A 10009-nucleotide genomic window follows, 5' to 3' on the forward strand; every position below is an offset into this window, starting at 1 on the left:
CCTACCATTAACATGTGACTTCTCAACGGACCAACAATAAAAACATTCACTACAATGTCCTGTAAGATCCTATTAGATTTGCCACCTGCAGTCTCTCCATCTTCACCTCTTGTTAAATTCCCCTTGTCCCCACTAAGTGCTAGTTACCCTCTTCTTCCCTTTCTTCAGATTATTCAGACTCTTTGGAATCGGGGGCTGTCTACCTGTGACTCTGTCTTACCCCTCTTTGTTTCTCTGTTGACCTGGTTAACTGTTTCTTGCCCTTTAAATGTTAGCTGAAATGCCATTTTTCTTGAGGACTTTCCTAATAACCCAGTGAAGTTGGGCTCCCTTATTATTTTATTTCATAGATTCTTAAGATGTTTCTTCGGAGTACTTTCACGTATCTCTATTTCTTAGAGTGTCTCCTAAAGATTTAGAAAAATACTTCTACTCCAGGAGATGGGTTGCAAAAGGCATCCTCTCTATGTGAACAAATAATAGTCCTTTCTCCCAACTGGTACAGCACCACGTCATGACAATGGCATAACCATGAAGTCAGGCTAGATTTCTGCCTCCATTTGTGCCCTTTGCCTGGGCACTTGGTGCAGGGCACCTGTATAGCATTACACTGCCAACTAGAAAACACTTTCCAAAATATATGTTGTGTGTGTGTGTGCCCACACACACACACACACACCCCACATATATATGTATTATGTGTGTATATCTGTATTTATGTGTACACAACCCAACATACTCTGTTAGATCTAGGAAGACAGGGACCATATCATTGTCATTAGCCGGTATGTACTTAGAACTTAGTATAGCCTGTAGCAAATGAAGGCACCCAATAAACATCAGCTGAAATATGTAACAGGTAATTTTTTTTTCATTTTTTGCATGGCAGACAGGTCTGCAAAAGTTTTCAGTACCACATAGTTATGATTATTTAATGTATATATCTGCTAAATCCTCTTCCATGAATGAGGATTTAATAGACTGTATCTCCTATTATCTTGGGCCAAGAGTATGCCTTTTTTTCCTGCCACGTGTGTTCAGGAAACATTATCTCCTCCCAGTAGCATAGGTTCATAATTTCTGGAAAGCATGATGTCACAGTAACTAGCTACATCATAAATATAAGAAATGTTGAAACATTCTTGATTGTTGAATTTGATTGAATTTGGATTGAATCAGATTTAATTTTGTAGTTACAAAGAGGAATTTCTCCAAATGCATACATAGGAAATAAGGTAAGCCAGAAAACACTCCTAAATGTAGCTGTCTGGTAGATGTAATGAAAGTCCCAGCAAAAAGTGGCACAGTTTTCCAAATTGTTCACAGGTAATGATTTTGCTAGAGGTGAGACAAAATTGCAGGCTAAGGATTCCATGAAAACCTAGGGGTATTTCAATAGTATTTGAAAGTAGAACTTTGCGAAAATGCATTAATGGATGTGATTGAAGAGTTTTGCAGAAACCCTGTCACTGCAAATGTGTGATCATATTTCTGGGTTCCTCCCAGAATTTTTTTACAACCATCCATAGGCTGTGAATGTCAGGCTTTGTAATCAGGTGAAATTAGAATTTTGTTCTAGTTACTTTAAGAGTCTCAGTTTCTTAATTTATAGAATGGTAATTAAAAATAGCATTGATTTCATAGACATCTCCTACAAACATGTGAAAAGAATATCCCGTAATGCCTAATCAATAAATAGTTTAACAGTTTTCTACTTTCTTTGTTGTTGGTTACTTTTCTCTGTGTCCTTATTCTATCCCTTGATAAGTCATGTAATTCCACAAAATCAAAAAGAACACCCACTTCTTAATATTTTTTAGTGTAGTTGATGTACAATGTTACATTAGTTTCAAGTGTACAACATACAGTTCAACTTCTCTACATATTATGCCACGTTTACCACAAGTGTAGCTACTATATGTCACCATGCAATACTATTACTAAATCACTGACTATAATCCCTATGCTGTGCTATTTATTTCCATGACTTGCTCATTCCATGACTGGAAACCTGTATGTGTCACTCTCCTTCACTCTTTTTGTTAATGCCCCTATCCCACTACCCTCTGGCAACCATCAATTTGTTCTCTGTCTTTACAGGTCTGATTCTACTTTTTCGTTTGTTTACTAATTTGTTTTATATTTTAGATTCCATCTATGAGTAATATGGTATTTGTCTTTCTCAGTCTGACTTATTTCACTTAGCATCATACCCTTGAGGTCCGTGCATGTTGTCATAAATGCCAAGTGCTTTTCCTTTTGTACAGCTGCATAATATTCTTTTGTATCTATGTACATTAGCACATCTTACTTATCCATTCATCTTTCGATAGGCACGTAGGAATAGACACTTTTCTTTGCCATAGCTCCTGTCACCTATCCTACAGACAAAACTTTACCTCTCTAAGTTCCATTAACTTTATTCTCATTATCCACTCAGGACTAAGAATGTTACTGGGTTTATTTCCGTGGTTAGCTTTGGGGTTCTCCACATCTTTGTTGGTTACTCAATTTCAGAGTAGGGAGAGGAATAAATAGAATGCAAGGTTAAAGCATGACATCAGAGAAGTTTGGTCATGACTAAATCAACAAACTAGGTCACAAGGAAATAATAAGAAAAAGTGGGGATGTGGCCATTTTAGAGTAGAATCACAGAAAGTCACTATTGCTCTTTATTAGATTCTTAAGTGTGGACCAGGAGAAACCCCACCATTTTTTAGTATGTCCATGGAGTGAACATTTGTGGTTACAAGTTACCTGAGTGGTTAGAAGAGACAATTTCAAATTCTTTAACTTTGTACCACTTACCACATTCTTCCCTAATTGATCAGAAAGATTTTACATGCTTTGAGTATAGTGATAAGTAGGTGGGCACAGTGAGGAACATTGGTTTAATGATTGTGTTTCTACATCTCTAGATATGGAGTACTTAACTCATTTAACAGTCTTGAAGACATCTTCATCACTGTCCCATAAGTGCCCTTGTAAGAGTCTTTATAGTTCCTCATTGAGAATCTTAAAGCTGGGCGTGTGCCATTTTTCTACACTTTCAGCATTGGATAACATAGAAGAGAGTGTTCATTCTGCAGTGTGATTATAAAACTATCATGCATTAAAAAGCTGGCAAAATTAGTTTCTACCTTCTGCAATCCTAGAATATATCATGCACAAATATGGAAATAATATGAGCCTAACTCATATGAATGATAGACTTTAAAAGACTGCTGTTCCCTCCATTCAACACAGACCTTTCAGGAACATTCCAGAAAGTAGTCAGCATAGTGACATGGAAACATCTCTTCCCACTACAAATGTTGATAGGATTGAATTTTATTTCTTGCAGATTTTCAAGTCAATCTTGGAGTGGCCATGACAACTTAGCAATCACTGCATTCCTGTATATAAATGTTCCCTCTGATGTTGTAAACAAAATGCTATAGATCAAATACTCTTTGTTCCTTTTATTGGGAAGTAAATATTCTGGTATTATCTTTACCCTATTGAGAAAAATTCAAAGCGATTTTTCTACCTTTCTTTTTTGTCATGGAGTTCTATTGACCATATATAAATGTGTAGCTTTTTAAATGAAACACATAAGCTAATAAAATACAGAAAGGAAATTTTGAAAAATGTGGGGCAAATTGTTCAGAAAGAATTTTTAGCACACACGGAAAAAAAAAAAAAGCTTTCCTTCAAGTGTAGTTAACTTGAAACCTCAACACAGAAAACAATTTTTAGAGGATTGAAAACAAGTGATGATTGTAGTGATGGTGGAGGGTCTATGACCCTGCTCATAGACCTTTCTCTTCATCCCCTCCATTAGCAGCAACTGGGCCAGGTTCTGTGGAGTGCTGTTTGAAAGCAACTGAGGTATTATAGTTCCCTTCATTTTTTAGAGGATGACAATGAACTCAGGAGAGACAATTGAATGTTTAAGGGCATACAATCTAAAAACTGTGTCATATAAATCTTTTTTTTTTTTCCTACCCCAAAGTATTCAATCATTTCTATGTTCAATTAATATGAAGGAGTGCCTACCTTCAGTTTGGTTACTACTCTATTAGACCCACCACCCACCCCTAAATAACTATTTTCATCAAAAACTATGTAGATGTTGAACTGGTTTAAATATTTTTCATTTCCAACATTTGAGCCTTCAAGGACTTCTTTCTTTCTTTCTTTCTTCCTTCCTTCCTTCCTTCCTTCCTTCCTTCCACTCTAAAAAAAATAGTGTACTCTGTATCCTTTTCATTTTTACTAGAACTTCTGCCTAGCTATAATCTTCTGCCTAGCTGTTCATATCTGATCTTGTGATGACATACCCACTACTGAAAGTGGAGCCTGGAAGATAAATGTAATATGTATAGTTGAGTGTCAGTGGGAAGAACATTTCTGAATAATTTTAGCAAAAACAATTAAGAGGGAAAATCCTATCCTGACAAAGCAAAGTGAGAAGACTTTAAATGAGTAACTTGGGTGGATTTTGTGGGTATGGAGGTCATCCTTTAATATAATAAATCCTCTTTTTTTTTCCACTATAGCCTTCTCCACCAGTCTTAAAGTTTCTTTCATTCAGAAACTCAGTTCTACCAGGACATGATGTATAATAAGCTGTGCAAATGTATATTGAAATCTGCCCCCAATTTTTTTTTTAAAGAATGATTAGAGAGCCATTTTAAGTTAGTGATAGAATAATGGGTAGTTAAATATGAAGTTTCAGGAAGTTTATTCAATAATATAATTTTTTTAAGTTTATTTTATTTATTTATTTATTTACTTATTTACTTATTTACTTATTTATTTATTTATTTACTTATTAGCCAGAGAAACCACAAGTTGGGGAGGGACATAGAGAGGGAGAGAGAGAATTCCAAGCAGTCTCTGCACTGAAGCCAAAATCAAGGGTTGGACACTTAACTAATTGAGCCACACAGGCACCTGATAATAGAAATTTTTAAAGATTGAAGAGGGAGAAGTTTGGACACCTGGGTAGTTCACTTGGTTAAGTGTCCAACTTTGGCTCAGGTCATGATATCATGGTTCATGGGTTCAAGCCCCACATCAGGCTCTCTGCTGTCAGCACAGAGCCCACTTGATATCCTCTGCCCTCCTTCACTCTCTCTGTCTGCCCCTGCCCTACTCACACTCTCTCTCTCTCTCAAAAATAAACAAACAAAAAAAAAACATAAAAAAAAAAAAGAAAGAAAAAGGAGAAAGTTAGAGATGAAGAAACTATTTGGTAGGATATTGCAATAAACCATATGGAAGATAATTGCTTCATAATCCCTCTCTCCTAAATAGGGAAGGAAGCCTAAAACAAGTTTAAATTCTTGCACATGGCTTTCTTTGGCCATTATGACCTTCCTTGAGCTTTTCCTTTCCTGAATGTCAATTTACTTGACAGCTTCCCCACATTTTATCACTTCCTTAGATACTGTCCTATACAGTAGGTCACATCACCTAACTATCTTCATGTGGTAAATTTATCTGTTCACTTAGCTCTGTGTGAATAAGGTCTATAATTTATTCCATTGTTTTACTTCTGATGACACTCATCACAGAGCTGTGTGCAGTATAGATGTTCAATAAATAGGAGATAGTAACCTTAATACATTTCCATCAAGAGGAAATGGATTAAATTAGGTTTTACCAGGAAGAGGGGCAGGGTTGGTGGAACAGCATGGAAGTCCTCTGCTTCTCTCATTCCTGAAATGCAACTATATCAGCACCAAACCATTTTGCACACCTAGAAAATTTATCTGAGGATTAACACAACAAGCTGCATAACTTGAGCAACAGAATTCGGCAGGTACATGGCACAAAGAGGTGAACTGGAGGAGAAAGAAGTTGAGGAGGATAGGGAGCTGTTTTTGCAGAGAGAGGACAGAGAAAGAGGGAAGAGTATAGGAAAAGCACTCCCCCCAAAAGTAGCTGGAGAGAAAGAGAAAGAGTGGAAACCCACTCTTTCCCACAAGTGACTGAACAAGAAAGGGAGAAAGGAGAGGGTTTCAGTAACATTAGGATTCTATGAACAGGAGAGTACATAGTTGTAAATTGCACAACTCAATACCTGGCAATGCTCTGGTGGGAAGTGTGAATCCCCAGGAGCAGACCGTGGGGTTTCAGGGGTCAGTGGGCCAAATGGGGAGAAGTGGTTCCCCTGATAGGAGCGCATTTGGTAGTGGCCATATGGCTTCCCCACAGACAAAGGTCCCAGCAAACCCCACAGAACAGCCATATTTGCTGGTATTGGAACAAAGACACCAGGGTGCGGTGAAACCTAGTGCTAGTTGTGTTGTGATTTGTCATAATCCCTGAAACTCTGGTGCCACACGATTGCACAAACTGTATCTCAGGCAAGCTGGCACTAGGTCACAATTTCTGAGCCTCTGCAGCAGTGCAATTGCAGGAACATTCCCAGGGGTAAGCCAGCACCAGGCCATTGCTCATGGAGACCCTCCCCCAGAGGATCAAAGAGGGTCCAAGCTGCAGGGTTGCTCAGAAGTGAGGGGTTTGGAAACACAGCCCCATCTGAAATAAAATTCAGGAGGGAGATATCATCTAGAAGGCTGATGGTTTGGATGCAAACAATGTAGAAGCGGGGAGTGGATGGAAGTCTGAGACAAAGGAGGGGTGCTTGATTGCCGGTTGGTGAGAGAGCAGAGTTCTGGTGCTAGAGACTGGGAAGCTGGGTGACACCATTTTCACCTCTCCCACATGTGCACATACACATGTACATGTGCCAAACTGCTCCACCCCAGTAAGCTAAGCAGCAACAGCTAGTGGAGAATGAATTTTACACCAAGCGCTGTCCACATGTTCCAGCCAAGCCCTAGAAGAACACCGCAAGTCTCTCCACCTGCTTAGTGTACGGACTAAAAAGTGCTTCGTAATTTGACTTCTAGGGAAACTGAATGTAATTTCACTCAGATTTCATTCTATTCTCTGGTCCAACTATTCTTTTTTTTTTTCTTTTATCTTCTTATTCTTGGATACAGAAAGAGAAAAATTATTTTTATTTTCCATTTTTATAAATTAAAAAAATTAGTATATTTTTATTTTGGTAATCTTTTTTATTTTATTTTACTTTATATAATTTCATTCTATTTTATTATATACATTTATTTTAAATTTTTAAAATGTTTTCTTTTTTCTTTTCTTATCTTTCCCTTTTTTTCTCTATTCTATCAAGCTTCTTTCAACGGCCAGACCAAAACATACCTAGGATATTGATTTATTTATTTGCTTTTTTGTGTTGTTTTTAATTTTTTAATTTTTATTTTATGAATTTTGTTTCTTCCTGCAAAATGATGAAATGAAGGAATTCACCCCAAATGAAAGAACAGGAATAAATGACAGCCACAGTCTTAACACAGATATAAGCTAGATGTCTGAAATAAAAATTAGAATCATGATAATATCAATGTTAGCTGGGGTAGAAAAAAACCATAGAATCCCTTTCTGTGGAGATAAAAGAAGTAAAATCTAGTCAGGATGAAATTAAAAACATGATAACTGAGATACTATATCAAATGGATGCCACAGCGGCAAGGATGGATGAAGAAGAGCAGTGAATCAACAATGTAGAAGACAAAATTATGGAGAATAATAAAGCAGAAAAAAAGAGAGAAACTAAGGAAAAAAGTGCACAATATAAGAATCAGATAACTCAGTCACTCACTAAAAAGGAATAATATCTGAATCATAGAAGTCCGCAAGAAAACCAGAAGAAAACATTTGGAAAGATAATGAATACCTGGAGATTAAAAAGCATCCTACTAACGAAAGAATGGGTTAACCAAGATATTAGAAAGGAAATTAAGAAGTACATGGAAGCCAATGAAAATGATAACACCACAGCCCCAAATCTCTGGGATGCAGCAAAGGTGGTCATGAGAGGGAAGTATATAACAATCCAGGCTTTCGTAAAGAAGGAAGGTATAAGATATATAACCTAACGATATAGCTTAAAGAGGTAAAAAAACAAACAAAACAGCAAATTAAACCCCAAACCACCAGAAGACGGGAAATAATAAATATTAGAGCAGAAATCAATACTATCAGAAAAAAAAAAATCGGAACAAATCAGTGAAACCAGGACCTGGTTCTTTGAAAGAATTAACACAATTGATAAACCTGTAGCCAGTTTGATCAAAAAGAAAAAGGAAATGACCCAAATAAATGAAATCAAGAATGAAAGAAGCGCCTGGTTGGTTCAGTCAGTTAAGCATTAGACTTCATCTCAGGTCATGATCTTGTGGTTCATGGGTTCAAGCCCCACACTGGATTCTGTGCTGACAGCTCAGAGCCTGGAGCCTGCTTCAGATTTTGTCTCCCCCTCTCTCGGCTCCTCCCCTGCTCATGTTCTGTCTCTCTAAAATGAATAAACATTTAAAAAATTAAAAGTAAAAAGAATCAAAGATTAAAGATCACAACCAACACTGCAAAACTACAATAATAAGAGAATATTATGGGCAATTATATGTCAATTCGGCAGTCTGGAAGAAATGGACAAATTCCTAGAAACATAAACTACCAAAACTGAAACAGGAAGAAATAGAAAATTTGAACAGACCCATCACCGGTAAAGAAATTGAATTAGTAATAAAAAAATATCCCAAAATACATGAGTCCAGGGCCAGATGGCTTTCCAGGGGAATTCTACCAAACATTTAAGGAAGAGTTAACATTTATTCCTTTGAAGCTTTTCCAGAAATACAACTGGAAGGAAAACATCCAAACCCATTATATGAGGCCAGCATTATTTTCATTCCAAAACTAGACAAAGACCCCACGAAAAAGGAGAACTATAGACCAATTTCCCTGATGAACATGGGTGCAAAAATTCTCAACAGTATGCCAGCCAACTGGATCCAACAGTACATTAAAAAAAGTTATTCATCACGATCAAGTGGTATTTATACCTGGATGCAGGGCTGGTTCAATATCCACAAAGCAATCAATCCGATACATCATATTAATAAAAGCGAGGACAAGAATCACATGATCCTCTCAATAGATTCAGAGAAAGCATTTGACAAAATACAGCATCTCTCTTGATAAAAACCCTCAAAAAGTAGGGATAGAAGGATTATACCTCAAGATTATAAAAGCCATATATGAAAGGAATGGGGGAACACTGAGAGCTTTTCCCCTAAGTTCAGGAACATGACAGGGATGTCCACTCTCACCACTGTTATTCAACAGAGTATTTGAAGTCCTAGCCTCAGCAATCAGACAACACAAATAAAAGGCATCCAAATCAGCCAGGAGGAGGTCAAATTTTCACTCTCCACAGATGACATGATATTCTATATGTGAAACCCACATATAGATTCCACCAGAAAACTGCTAGAACTGATCCATGAATTCAGCAAAGTTGCAGGATATAAAATCAATGCACAGAAAGCAGTTGCATTTCTATATACCAATAATGAAGCAGCTGAAAGAGAAATCAAGGAATTGATCTGATTTACAATTGCACCAAAAACCATAAAATACCTAGGAATAAACCTAACCAAAGAGGTGAAAAATCTATACACTGAAAACTATACAAAGCTTATGAAAGAAATTCAAGAAAACACAAATAAAAGGAAAAATATTCTATGCTCATGTATTGGAAGAAGAAATATTGTTAAAATGTTGATACTACCCAAAGCTATCTACATAATCAGTGCACTCTCTATAGAAATAACATCAGCATTCTTCACACAACTAGAACAAACAATCCTAAAATTTGTATGGAACCAGAAAAGACCCTGAATAGCCAAAGCAATCCTGAAAAATAAAACCAAAGCAAAGCAAAGGCATCAGAATTCTGGACTTCAAGCTGTATTACAAAGCTGTAATCATCAAGACAGTATGGTACTGGCACAAAAACAGACACTTAGATCAATGGAACAGAATAGAGAACCCTGAAATGGACCCACAAGTGTATGACCAACTAATCTTTGACAGAGCAGGAAAGAATATCCAAAAGAACAAAGACAGTCTCTTCAGCAAATGGTGT

This window comes from Panthera tigris, chromosome E2 (genome assembly GCF_018350195.1).
Source record: "Panthera tigris isolate Pti1 chromosome E2, P.tigris_Pti1_mat1.1, whole genome shotgun sequence".
Lineage (NCBI taxonomy): Eukaryota > Metazoa > Chordata > Mammalia > Carnivora > Felidae > Panthera > Panthera tigris.